The sequence below is a fragment of the Erpetoichthys calabaricus genome, chromosome 6, assembly GCF_900747795.2.
Source record: "Erpetoichthys calabaricus chromosome 6, fErpCal1.3, whole genome shotgun sequence".
In the NCBI taxonomy this organism is placed as follows: Eukaryota; Metazoa; Chordata; class Cladistia; order Polypteriformes; family Polypteridae; genus Erpetoichthys; species Erpetoichthys calabaricus.
Window position 1 is genome coordinate 198,073,317 of NC_041399.2, and position 12,981 is coordinate 198,086,297.

Below are 12,981 nucleotides of genomic sequence, written 5' to 3' on the forward strand. Positions count from 1 at the left end.
GGCAAAACGAAACATGAGAAGAGAGAGTCACTCACTTATCTGCTATTACAGAAGTGAGGCGAGCACATCGGTAGAACGGTATCCCTTTTACTTTTCTTCCCGCCACTAATATGCATGCGAAGAGAGCACGTCGGAAAAAATGAAACCTCAGAAGAAAGACAGTCGCTCAGCTACTAATGCACAAATGATGTGAGCACGTCAGCAAAATGAATCCTCCTAGGAGAGAGATGCCCAGAGTAGTTCCTATCAATTACCTGACATCTCTATATTTCAATTTTTTTTCTGACGATTTCAATAGTTTTTAGGACCCCAGGCTTCTTACAGCACGGCCTTACACAGCTAGTCTTTTTATAACAAAAAATACACATCTTAATAATTACAATAGAAGAATATTCACAAAAAAGGCATATATACAATTTATAACTTAATTCACATTCACAAAAGAAACTCCTAGGAAAAAAAAATACAATCTTGTTATTGCAAATGGGATGTTAGAATTCTTTTGTTTGCTTTGTGTTATAAGTGACATCATTGAAAGAAGGTGAGAGTTCCAGGAATGCATTTGCTTGGGAAGCTGAGGGGCCAGGTTGTGTCATTCACATTATTATTTAACGACAGTGTCAGATGTACATCTTAAAACAACTTTCAAAGCGTTTTATGTGGAAGGCATGACACATTTAAGGACAACATTTGCTAAAATCCTGGCACTGGTTAGTTACTGCAATATGAAGAAATATTTGGGATAAAATCCAACTTAACAAAAGGACAAAGGTCTGCCTCTGTGTGTGTCTGTGTATCTCTCCATCCAGTTATTAAGGTCAGGAGGAAAATTTAAAAAATAGGCAAAATATGTAGAAGAAGGGTAAATAAAAATCAAAAACAATCACAAAAATACCAAATCTCTCTATTATAAATAAAAAACTTGCGATGAGATGAGACTTTTTCCCAGGTATGAGACCTGATCTTTTGAAAAGAGACAGAGAGACAGGGACACTTTCACTTCCTGCAAGATGGACAAGTCACGTCATACTTACAACCTTCAGATGCAAATCCCGTGATACACAGGCAGAGCAGGTTAGAGATAATGGAAGTAGGAAAATTTGAAAGTCTCCAAAAATGAGAGTAAAGATCACATTAGCACAAACAATCTGAAAATATTACTAGGGGGAAAAATGGAACAGCGAAAAGAGATGGAATAGTCAGAAGCTCCGAATGAAACGCAGATCACATGGCATGCAGCACGCAGCAAGCCAACAGCTTCTCAAGCAAAGAGGGAGTGAAGAAAACACCTGTTACTTGTTTCCCAATGTATCACTGTTTAAGAGGGGTTTCGGAGAAGTGGCCGCTGGCAGGGGGCAAAGCCCCCTAGTAAACATCTAAAAATGAGACAGTTGGCCTTACCTGTCTAGTCTGTTGACCGATGTTATACACTGGAAACAGCATTGTGGGAATGACTTTCTTTACACCTGCTCGGGCGACGTGAACAATGTATATACAGTAGCTATAATGTTAATGACTGATAACTTTCCATGGTGAGCAATGGATGTGTGAAAGTGACAACAATAATAATTGGTCAGGAAACCAAAGCTCTGACATGACTAGGCTAGAGTCACTAAACCAGGCCAATGCACTAATGACCATCGGCACATTTTTCCAGCAAAACACAGGCAGGCAGTGGTGCGGTGGTTATGTTTTTGGACTTCAGACACAGAGGTTTTGGGTTTGAATCTCACCACTGACACATGTGTGACCCTGGGCAAGTCATTTCACCTGCAAGGAGCAAGAAGAAATGTAACCAATTGTATCTCAGACATAAGTTGCTTTCACTAAATGTGTCATCCAAATAATTAAATGTACCACTTTGACTATAAGAGTGGTTAGCTCTATGTGCAACACTGAGTGGAAGCGAAGAAAACTGATAGCTATATTTAAAGAGGTAAGGGCCGCCGTGAGGGAAAGAAATCGGGTAAGTATTAAACGAGACTAAATCGACAACCCATGTACCAAATACAAAACATGAGGTCTATGTTAATTACTTGGATTTCAACTCATCTTAGATGGGTAGCACAGATAGTTTAGTATATAAATTCATTGTGAAAAGTGACAGTAAGTAATAACAAAAATTGTCTGTGTGCAGAAATAATTAAGTGCACCATTAAATGTTTTTATTACTTATTTATATACTTCCTAGCTGTGCTGTGCACATAGAAGTAAAAAGCATTGCATTTGTCATTCCAAAGGATGGCACATCACAAACATTTCTAGTAATAAAATATATTGCACTGCTTTTGTGAATCTCATATCCACCAGAATATCACAGAGACACAGCAACCAGATGAAGACACAGATGCACAGACACTTGTCCTTTTATTATTTCTTCATGAATTTATTTTGCCAACATCACCATGCAACATGAAATATACCATGAAATTAAAACTGTCATTTCCACCTGTCGAAGATGAGAGGGTGGGCTTTAGCAAGTACTATGCTTTGATTGGTGAACTGTCAATGGAGTTGGATGTCAATGTAGGCTCCTGAGAGGATGATGACTTCAGAGCTTCTTGAACTGAAGTAGTCACTCATGTCTGTAGTCACCATGGATGTGCACAGTCACTACTTTGAGTATGCAATTCACCAATAGTTGTCTGTAAGACAGGAGCCAACCCAGCATGCTGATACTTCACAGAACATAATTACACATACAGTACATGGTGCCAGTTTGTCTAATGCGCAAGTCTTTGGATTGTTAGAGGAAAACAACATGCAGAAAGAGTCATGAAAGTGTACTGCATAGCAACGTGTCACAATGTGGATTGTGGAGTATCTGCCCCAGACACACACAGGCACAAGTGCAAAATACACCCTTTTATTTTCTTTTTCTTAGCACACAGTGCACCAATCACCACCAATAACCTCAGTTTCTTCCTTCCTTTCTTTCTTTCTTTCTTCTTCACTTTACCGCCTACACTCTTCCACACAAGCTCCGTCCAGCACCTCCCGACTCCGGCTCCTGGAATGGAGTGAGGTGGCCTCTCACTCCAAAGTGCTCCAGGTGCACTGTGACCTTCCATCAGCAGCACTGCCGAGTGTGGCGGAAGTGCTGTAAGGGTCCCCGGAAGTACTCCACATGTTCCAGGATCCTCTTCCGGCAGCACTTCCGGGTGTGTCGAAAGTGCTGCAGTCCATGGCTCAGGAACTGTCCAGGCACCCCCTGGTGGTAACCACGGGCCCCAATAGGGTTGAGCCTCCAAGCCCCGTGGCCCTGATGCAATCCAGGGAGGCTGCCCTCTTACGTTCCGGGGAAGGTATTGTTGTGGATATGTCCTCCTCCCCAGTTCTTCCATCATTGAAGCTTCCCGGCCATGCAAGGGTCCCAGTCGGCCACCACAGGATGTAGACGTTCCTTGTATGTACCTTTTAACCCAGGGGTCCTCATTCACAGTCCTGGAGGGCTGCAGGTTTTTGTTCTAACCCGAGTGCTTAATTAAAAAGTAATTCTTGCCAATAATTTAATTTCATGGCTTGTTAGTGCTTTAACTCTGCTATGTCAGGTCATTCTCATATCCTAGATTTTCTTCCCCTTCTAAGGATATCATCCAAATGACTTAAAGGCTAAAATGGATGAGTAATTCTCAATCCTTCACTTTCCTTCCAAGTATTTAATTAAACTTAATAGTGCACAATAAATACACACAGAGGAGTAAATGGAAACAAGCTAAATGTCCTCACAGGTGGTGCAGTGGTAGTGCTGCTGCTTTGCAGTAAGGAGACTGTGGAAGATTGTGGGTTTGTTTCCTGGTTCCTCCCTGTGTGGATAGCGCTTTGAGTACTGAGAAAAGCGCTATATAAATGTAATGAATTATTAAATGGAGAAATGCTGGTCTCTTTTGTCATTTGCATGTTAATTCTAATTAGGAGCAATTAAAAACCAAGAATACAGCTGTTTAAGACTAAAATAAGCAATAAGTGTTCAAAATCTTAAAGAGCGAGACAACTAAAGTGAAGTAGAAGTATTACATGAGCAATAAGTGCTTCTGATTAAGCAGTTGGGTTGGAACAAAAACCTGCAGCCCTCCAGGACTGTGATTGAAGATCCTCTGTTTTAACCTCTTCTCTGTGCCTTATAAGGACGACATTTTTCATTGCTATGTTTTGTTTCAAATTTAAAGTATTTGAAAAAAACTTATCTTATAACAATTTCAAAATTAACTTAAAAATACAATCTGCATGAGAACCTGTAGTCTGGCTTTTGTCACACTCATAGCACTAAAACAGTCCTACCTATGTTATCAATCAGTATTTCTCAAGTTCAAGGCCTCCCTTTGGCTGCAGATTTTATTTTTTGTCAACCAGATTCACAACCAGTAGGTCATTTTATCTTGAACTGAGCTCACTGGTTGATTAGCTGTGATATGGGATTTACAAGTATAAAAAATTAAGAAAAATATGTATTTTTCCCACCGCTTTCTTCTGTGGAGTTTGCTCCCTTTATTGTACTCTGATAATGATTAATGACCAGTTGAGTAGACATCAGGGGAACCAACACAGAAGGCTGAAAAGTCTGCAGCTGCTTCAGTGTCACATGGGCTCTGTACACGTCACAATTTTTATGTCTGTCAAAGTTAAGCAGAACAAACAGAAGATGAAAATGGCACTCGTGACTCAGGCCTTCATCCTATCGTTCAACACAACCAAAAATTGTAACCAAAGAACCAAAGCCAAAAAACAAAAAAAAAAGTTTCCAAATACAATTACTTTGCATTGTATTTCAAGGTACAGTAATAATAAATCGAATGAAATGAAGTATCTTGTGTCAGTCAATACCCATCTCTAAATTGAAAAAAAAAACCCCAGTAAAACGAGAGGCAGCATAATGAGAAAAGTGGCAACTGGGACGTCAGAATCTGAAGTAAAAGCACAAGCGCACTTCGTTCAGGGGTTTGGAAAGATTTATTTAAACAGAAATTTAAGCAAGAAGCACACACCAACAGAAAAGATTTTATTTTTTATCCAAACTTGGTGATGTCACGTGTGTTCTGATAAGTATTGTCAGTAGGGTTTTTTTTAAAGAAAATTGGGAGAAAAGGCACAGTCAGAGATGAAAAAGGGTCCAAACCGACAGATCTACCTCATAGAACAATTGCTTGACAAAAAAAAAAAAATCGCTCATTCTGGGATGGTTTCCTTGCATATGAAATTGGCTCTGTGGTTTTTAACAAGTTTCCTGTTTTTTGAACAAAACAGAAATCTTTAATGTATAGCAGCACACAAGAGATCAAGAAAACCTGGACTTAGCCTGTTTTATTGTATGCCGGAAGAGTCCTTTTAAAATCAGGAACACAGTCTGTTCAAGGTTTTTTGTGGAGCCTGTTGCTAATCTAAATAAAAGTTCTTTCTGGAATGTACATATGGATGGTTCTTTTGAGAACCAAAAATGGCTTTCCTGTGACATTGCCCTGAAGCGCCAGTCTCACAGTTTTTTGCAATGATTATTATATTTGTAATCAGTGTATACCATGCTGAGCTTAAAATGTTGCACTTTGTAGCAAAAAATTCAATTAAATTCTATATATGACCATGAGAAAAGTTATGACAACAAGTCATTTAGCCCTTCCCAGCCTTTCAATCTATTTTAACCTATTTCTTTAGAAAAAAGAAAAAGGTCAACTTTAAATTCGAAGGTCTCTAAAGTATTATAATCTGTTATACTGCTTGGTAGCTTCAAACAGACCATGAGTCAAAATGATGAAATGGACAAAATCTTTAGACTGGTGATGAAGGAGAGGCTACAGAAGAGCATTGGCAGACTGGCACTGCTCACACTTAGCTGATGTAGTTTACAATTAAAGAACAGGCTGCTGTGAACCTTAAAACTGTCTCTACTAAGTCTTGTCTCATACCTTCTTATTACTGTGATATACAGTGGATTCAAAATGTATTTAGACCCTGTCATTTCCTGCACATTTATTGTATTTTAGATTTAATTTTTAATGAATAAATTTGCCATTTTTGCCCATCAACCTACACACCCATACTACACCCATAATGACAAAGAGAAAGCTTACTTTTAGAAAGGTCTGAAAAGTTATTAAAAATGACAAACTGAAATCTCTCATTCATTTAAGCATTCAGACCCTTAACTCAGTACTTTGCAGAAACCCCTTTAGCTTCTTGGGTAAGTCTCTACAAGCTTTGCACACCTCAACTTGTGCAGGTTCTTCCTCGTAGATCCTCTCAAGCTCCGTTAGTATGAAAGGGAAGTGTCTATAATCTGTCATCTTCAGCTTTCAGAGTCCTTTATATGCCATGTGGAAACCTTCATGTGGGTCTTTCTACCATAAAGCCATGATTGATGAAGTGCTCTAAGATTGTCATCCTTCCAACAGGTTCTTGCATCTCAGCAGAGGACTCCTGAAGCTCTATTAGAGTGACCATTGGGTTCAGGTTAGTCAATTTGGATGACGGCCAGTTCTATGAAGGGTCCAGGGGATGAAGAACTTTTATTTCACAATTACCAAGTTCTCCTGCAAGCCCTCAAAGCTTTAAATATGGTTTTATACCCTTTCCCTGATGTAGGATTCCCAGCAATTTTATTGCAGAGGTGTTCAAAGACTTCAAAGCTTGGTTTGAAGCGTGCAGTGGAAATTGTAGAACCTTAAATACAACAGACTGTGTCTTTGTAAACCAGGGGTCCTCAATCACGGTCCTGGAGGGCCGCAGTGGCTACAGGTTTTCATTCCAGCCAGTGTCCTAATTAGAACTCAGTCCTTGCTGATAATGAAAGTTGGTGTTTAACTCTATGCCTTGCTAGTGTCATTATTCATCTGACACATTTTAGTTACTCTGTAGATCAGAGGTCCTCAATTACAGTTCTGGAGGTCTGCTATGGCCACAGGTTTTCACTTTAACCAATTTCTTAATTAGAACCCATTTATTTACTACTAAAGCAATACATTTTTTGGGCTTAATTTTAGTTCTCTTGCCTGTTAACCCTTAATTGCCAGTTTTAGAAAGCTGCATTTAAGTTTTAATTGTTATTAGTTAATAATGAGATGCAGATAACCAATAAACCAGCAGCTCTCCTGCTCATGTACTTACCATTAAGTATCTGATAAAAAATGTTTAGAAGTGAATGAGAGAGGAATCGGAAGGTCCATTAAGTTTAAATCTATTCTGTTACACATAACACTTGGATAATGTTCTCACAGAAGGAAACTCTACAGTGCAATTAAAATTGCTCTTGGATGAATGCAAGCATTAATAAGCTAAATAGTTCCAATACCACATTTTATTATCAGCATGGACTGCTTTCTAATTAGGAAACTAGTTAGAATAAAAACCTGCAGCCACTACGGTCCTCCAGGACTGTGATTGAGGACCCTGGTGTAAACAATGTCCAGTCAATATTTGTTGCAGGTGGACTCAAAATAAAGTTCTAGGCACATCATAAGGAGAATTAAAGCAAACGGGATGCACTTGATCACAATTTTGTTCCACAGCAATGGGCCTGAATATTTATATGAATGAGTGAGTTCATCTTTTGATTTTTAGTAAATATGCAAACCTTTCTAAAATATGTTTTAACTTTGTCATTATGGGTTGAGTGTAGATTGATGGGTGAAAATGGCAATCTTATCCAGTTAAAAATACATGCACAACATAATAAAATGTGTAAAAAGTGAAGAGGTCTGAATGTTTTCTCAATCCACTGTGATTTTTTATTTTTTTTTTACAAAATATTATTGTAAATTAACTACTTACTTTTTTGTCTTATAAACGTATACATTGCATCTGGAAATACTGTATATGTAGATGCTTGCTGAATACCTGTGTATCTTATAGATATGCCAAATAGGTTCACTAGCGATTAAAATTTGACCTGGAGCAAGCACGCCCTGCGGTGAACTGGTATCCCATCCAGCATTTGTTCCTATTTTCCGACTTTGGTTTGCTGGTTCAGGCTTTCACCTCTCAAGTTAAGTGCTTTTATTGTCATACCATCCATACACAGTATTGCGGCATACAGTGGTACGAACTACCGTCCCTCAGCACCACAGTGCAGCATGTTGGATACATAGACACAGAGTTAGTGCAAGACAAGTAACGAACTATGTTATAGTTTAAAGAAATGAATACTAGGTAAATTAATAGTAATATACTGAAATAGGTCGTAATAAATAGATGTATAATAACTAATCTTAAAAAACAACAGTAGTCAAAAACAGAAAGAAAAAAATGCACAAAAGTATTAACGGCAGACGACAGAGTGAGGAGTGCATATGCAATAATGAGGCAAGTAAATGATCCACGATCTCCTAAAAGCAAATAATAATCTTGAGCATTTAAAGCAGTCAGGCTTAGCGTTCAGTGTGCTGGAGATTACACCACAAACTCTCACCTGTATTTCAACTGTCAAGAAGTTGAGCAATGGTGCGTGTCCTGATGCAGTATAAATAAAAGTGCCTACGAAAATAAAAAATACCGGCGTGCACAGCATGCTTAAAAATAACAAAACGTTAATTATATAGAATATCCGGCACTATAAAAATGTGCGTGTTCTATTTTTAAAAGGGGAGTTTACACCACAGAAGTCCGTGCTGTATACGAAATCGAAACTCTTCAGTAAAGAACGAATAAAGAAAAAAGGAAACGCTGAACAAAACAAGAAATTGGGGATTCATTGCATCTGCTTGACACAATTTGTGATCATTCGACGGCATTACACATTATAATGTATTCAGGTTTATGGTGAAACTTCTCCAAATGTATATAGCACCGTCCTAACACGCAGTTCAGACAACACCCATCCTCCCTTTCGGACAAGCGCGCGTTCGACTGCCAGGACCATTCCCTTCAGCCAAAACGGATAAAGTGTCTGTTCTTCTGATTGGTCACTTTTCTAATTGATAGTTCAAGGACATTGTTAAAAGGCTCCTTACTGGACTTACTGACACACTAAGGCGGGGCGAATAGATGAAACCCGCTCTCTGATTTGACACATAAGATATAACTATAAAAGGAGTCGCGAATGCCAATTGGTTACGCGCATGTCAATATGTTTAGGTATTACCCCGATGGAGGAGGGCAGGACAGGGACTCGAAAGAAAAAAAAGTCCCCACAACCGCTGCTTTCGTTATACCATTGGTTCAATTGTTTGTCAATAACATGTGTCTCTCGATGTAACTTGTGTACGTACCTGTCAATTGTATTTTGCGCATTGGGATTGGTTACTCAGTCTGTAAGGCGGTACAAACGGGCTACTCTCCACACTGGTCCAGGAGTTAGTTTGCGGACCTCTGTGGCTGGGCTTTGAGAGGTGGTCTGGATGAAAGGCTGAAGCACAAACCTCGACAACAACCGATACAAAGAAACGCTTAAGCTTCAGGTTAAAAGGTGAGTTGTCAAAACAGCTTGCTTGGTTTTCTTCCGTGTCACCTGTGGTCACTGATGAAATAGCGGCACAGCTTCTATTTCCATGAAGACGCGGCGGTTATATTGGCGCACAGCCGACAGTAGAACGCCAGTTCTCCGTTTCTCGTTATACTTTCTGCCTTTGTTGTGATGACAGTGCAGTTTTAATTTGCTTCTGCAGTATTGGAACAGAGGGAATGCGAGAGTGCAAATGCACTGATTGAATGTGCAGAATCACTGTCAAGAGCGTGGCTAAGGGTGTCGGGGCGGGACCAAAATAGGGCCCCCCCTCTTCACAAATTGCAGGCACAGCAGCCGCAGCAGCAATGGTCAATAATAATATGAGCCACACCTTCCAGTGCGTTATATGGTGCTTATTTTTGCACACTTGGTTCAAGAGTTTATGAGTCTCCCAACACTTTTTTTACTAAATGGTTATTGTTACTAGCTCGTGTGTATCTCGCTTATAGTTTGTGAGGTTGTGACTTTCCCACCTATCAACCCCTCACACAAGACCAGTGTTTTATACAGCATGACAATGGTCTGTCTTGTCCTAATATAATGAACAGTCGGCATAATCCTCATTTTTGAAAAACCTTTAAGCTAAGGAAGTCTTGTCAAGTTTTTCTTCAGTTTTGAGTATACAAATTGTCGAGTTTGATTCTGTTGTCATAAACTTGTTTATTTGCTTTGTGAAGTAGGTTTTGATGATATTTTGTAAGGAAAGTACCATTAAAGATAAAAATAGAAACAATTTGATGACTGTACGTTGGTACCCTAATAGCTATTTGCATCAAGTGTCCCAGTCTTGCTCAGATTTATGTAAGATTATTTGTGCCAAAATTAAATGCAGTCCAACTTGTCAACCACATTACAATGTGATGTAAAAGCAGGTGATGCATTTAAGTGTTGGCATGGACTTATAGTGTCGTAATGAAAAAATGATCAATTGCTTGTCAGAATGGCACATAATTTTCATGTCCGTTTAAAATATAATACAAAAGTGTACTGCATTTTAATTCATGTGCATAGATCTTGTGTCATAACTAAAAACAAAGCAAATCTATCACATTTCATTGGAAGGCCATGCATTAATCCTGCCAAAATTGAATGCAATTAAAAGACCATTCAGCATCAAGAGGTTGGGCAAGGGGTGTCAACGGTTAGGATAAGAGACGTTCCCATCATGAGTGTGTTCACTTAGCGCTGAAGATGGCAAATGGGGAGTTAATAAAGCAGGGAATCTGCTGTCTCACAGAACTAGTGAAAGCTGGTGGTGAATATTTTGATTTTATTCTCTTTCATGTCGACTGCTTGCTGGAAAGGGCCAGAGAAATAGAAATGCATCATGTGCATAAGCATTGCATTGTAATGTAGTTAACACATTGGATTACATTTAATTTTGGTACAAGTAATATTCCATACAGATTGTGCATCATAACGTGGTCTAGCTTATAAAACCTTACTGAACTGCAGCAAATGATTTAGAGTGGGGGAAATAAGCATTTGATCCCCTGCTGAATTTGTAAGTTTGCTAACTTACAAAGAAATGAACAGTTTCTAGTTTTTATGATAGTTTCATTTTAATGGCGAGAGACAGAATATTAACCAAAAATCTAGAAAAAAATATTACATAAAAGTTATAAATTGATTTGCAAGTCATTGAGTGAAATAAGTATTTGATCCCCTACAACCCAGCCAGAATTCTGGCTCCCACAGATTGGCTGTGTGCCCATGTGGCACACAGATTGCAATTAATCAATCAATGACAGATACTCCTGCTCTCAACTCGTTATGTGTATATAGCACACCTGTCCACAGAATCAATTTATTCCATTCCAACCTCTCCACCACCAAGGGCAAGACTAAACAGCTGTCAGAGGACGTCAGGGAAAAGACCTGTACAAGGCTGGAATGGGCTACAAGACTACCAGCAAGAAGCTTGGTGAGATGGTGACAACTGTTGGTGTGATTATTCGGAAATGGAAAAAATATAAAATGACCATCAGTCGCCCACGGTCTGGAGCTCCGTGCAAGATTGTGCATCATGGGCAAAGGATGATCATTGGAAAGGTGAGGGATCAGCCCAAAACTACACGGGAGGAACTTTTTCATGATCTGAAGGCAGTTGGGACCACCACGGTCACCAAGAACACCATTTGTAACACACTATGCCCTAATGGATTGAAATCTTGCAGCTTCCGCAAGGTCCCCCAGCTCAAGAAGGCACACGTACAGGCCCATCTTCAATTTGACGTCCTTTGACAGCTCTTTAGTCTTGCTTATGGTGGAGGAGAGGTTGGAATGGAAGAAACTGATTCTGTGGACAGGTGTGCTTTATACAGTAATCCCTCGCTATATCGCGCTTCGCCTTTCGCGGCTTCACTCTATCGCGGATTTTATATGTAAGCATATTTAAATATATATCGCGGATTTTTTGCTGGTTCGCGGATTTCTGTGGACAATGGGTCTTTTAATTTCTGGTACATGCTTCCTCAGTTGGTTTGCCCAGTTGATTTCATACAAGGGACGCTATTGGCAGATGGCTGAGAAGCTACCCAACTTACTTTTCTCTTTCTCTCTCTTGCGCTGACATTCTCTGATCCTGACATAGGGGGATTGAGCAGGGGGGCTGTTCGCACACCTAGACGATACAGACGCTCGTCTAAAAATGCTGAAAGATTATCTTCACGTTGCTACCTTCTGTGCAGCTGCTTCGTGAAGCGACATGCTGCACGGTGCTTTGCATACTTAAAAGCTTGAAGGGCACGTATTGATTTTTGATTGTTTGTTTTTCTCTGTCTCTCTCTCTCTCTGTCTCTCTCTCTCTCTCTCTGCTTCTGACGGAGGGGGTGTGAGCTGCCGCCTTCAACAGCTTTGTGCCGCGGTGCTTCGCATACTTAAAAGCCAAACAGCCCTATTGATTTGTTTGCTTTCCTCTCTCTTTCTGACAGCCTCTCTCTCTGACGCACACTCCTTTGAAGAGGATGATATGTTTGCATTCTTTTAATTGTGAGACGGAACTGTCATTTCTGTCTTGTCATAGAGCACAGTTTAAACTTTTGAAAAAGAGACAAATGTTTGTTTGTAGTGTTTGAATAACGTTCCTGTCTCTCTACAACCTCCTGTGTTTCTGCGCAGATCTGTGACCCAAGCATGACAATATAAAAATAACATATGGTTTCTACTTCGCGGATTTTCCTATTTCGCGGGTGGCTCTGGACCGCAACCCCCGCGATGGAGGAGGGATTACTGTACACATAAATAGTTGAGATCAGGGGTATTGATTGATTGCAATCTGTGTGCCACGTGGCACACAGATTGCAAATCTGTGGGAGCCAGAATTCTGGCTGGGCTGTAGTGGTTCAAATACTTAATTTCACTCAATGATATGCAAATCAATTTATAACTTTAATGTAATGTGGATTTTTGGTTGATATTCTGTCTCTCTCCATTAAAATGAAACTACCATACAAATTAGAGACTGCTCATTTCTTTGTAAGTGAGCAAACTTACAAATTGAGCAGGGGGTCAAATACAGTACTTCCCCCACTGTATCTGTTATTGTG

At 39.6% G+C, this 12,981-nt stretch overlaps 2 protein-coding genes across 9 annotated transcripts in view; one reads left to right on the top strand and one right to left on the bottom strand.

Moving 5' to 3' along the window:
• The window catches only part of LOC114653992 (alanine aminotransferase 2-like), a 493,749-nt gene that overhangs the window by 179,551 nt on the left and 301,217 nt on the right, over positions 1 to 12,981 (bottom strand). The gene's annotated exons all lie outside the window — the stretch shown is intronic.
• The window catches only part of LOC114653784 (microtubule-associated protein 4), a 212,199-nt gene continuing 208,459 nt past the window's right edge, over positions 9,242 to 12,981 (top strand). For 5 of the 8 annotated variants that reach the window (XM_051928943.1, XM_051928947.1, XM_051928948.1 and 2 more), the window contains exon 1: positions 9,242 to 9,394. The gene's annotated coding sequence lies outside the window, so the exon portion shown is untranslated. The remainder of the gene's footprint in view (positions 9,395 to 12,981) is intronic. The other 3 variants (XM_051928945.1, XM_028804300.2, XM_051928944.1) reach the window with 3 other exon arrangements.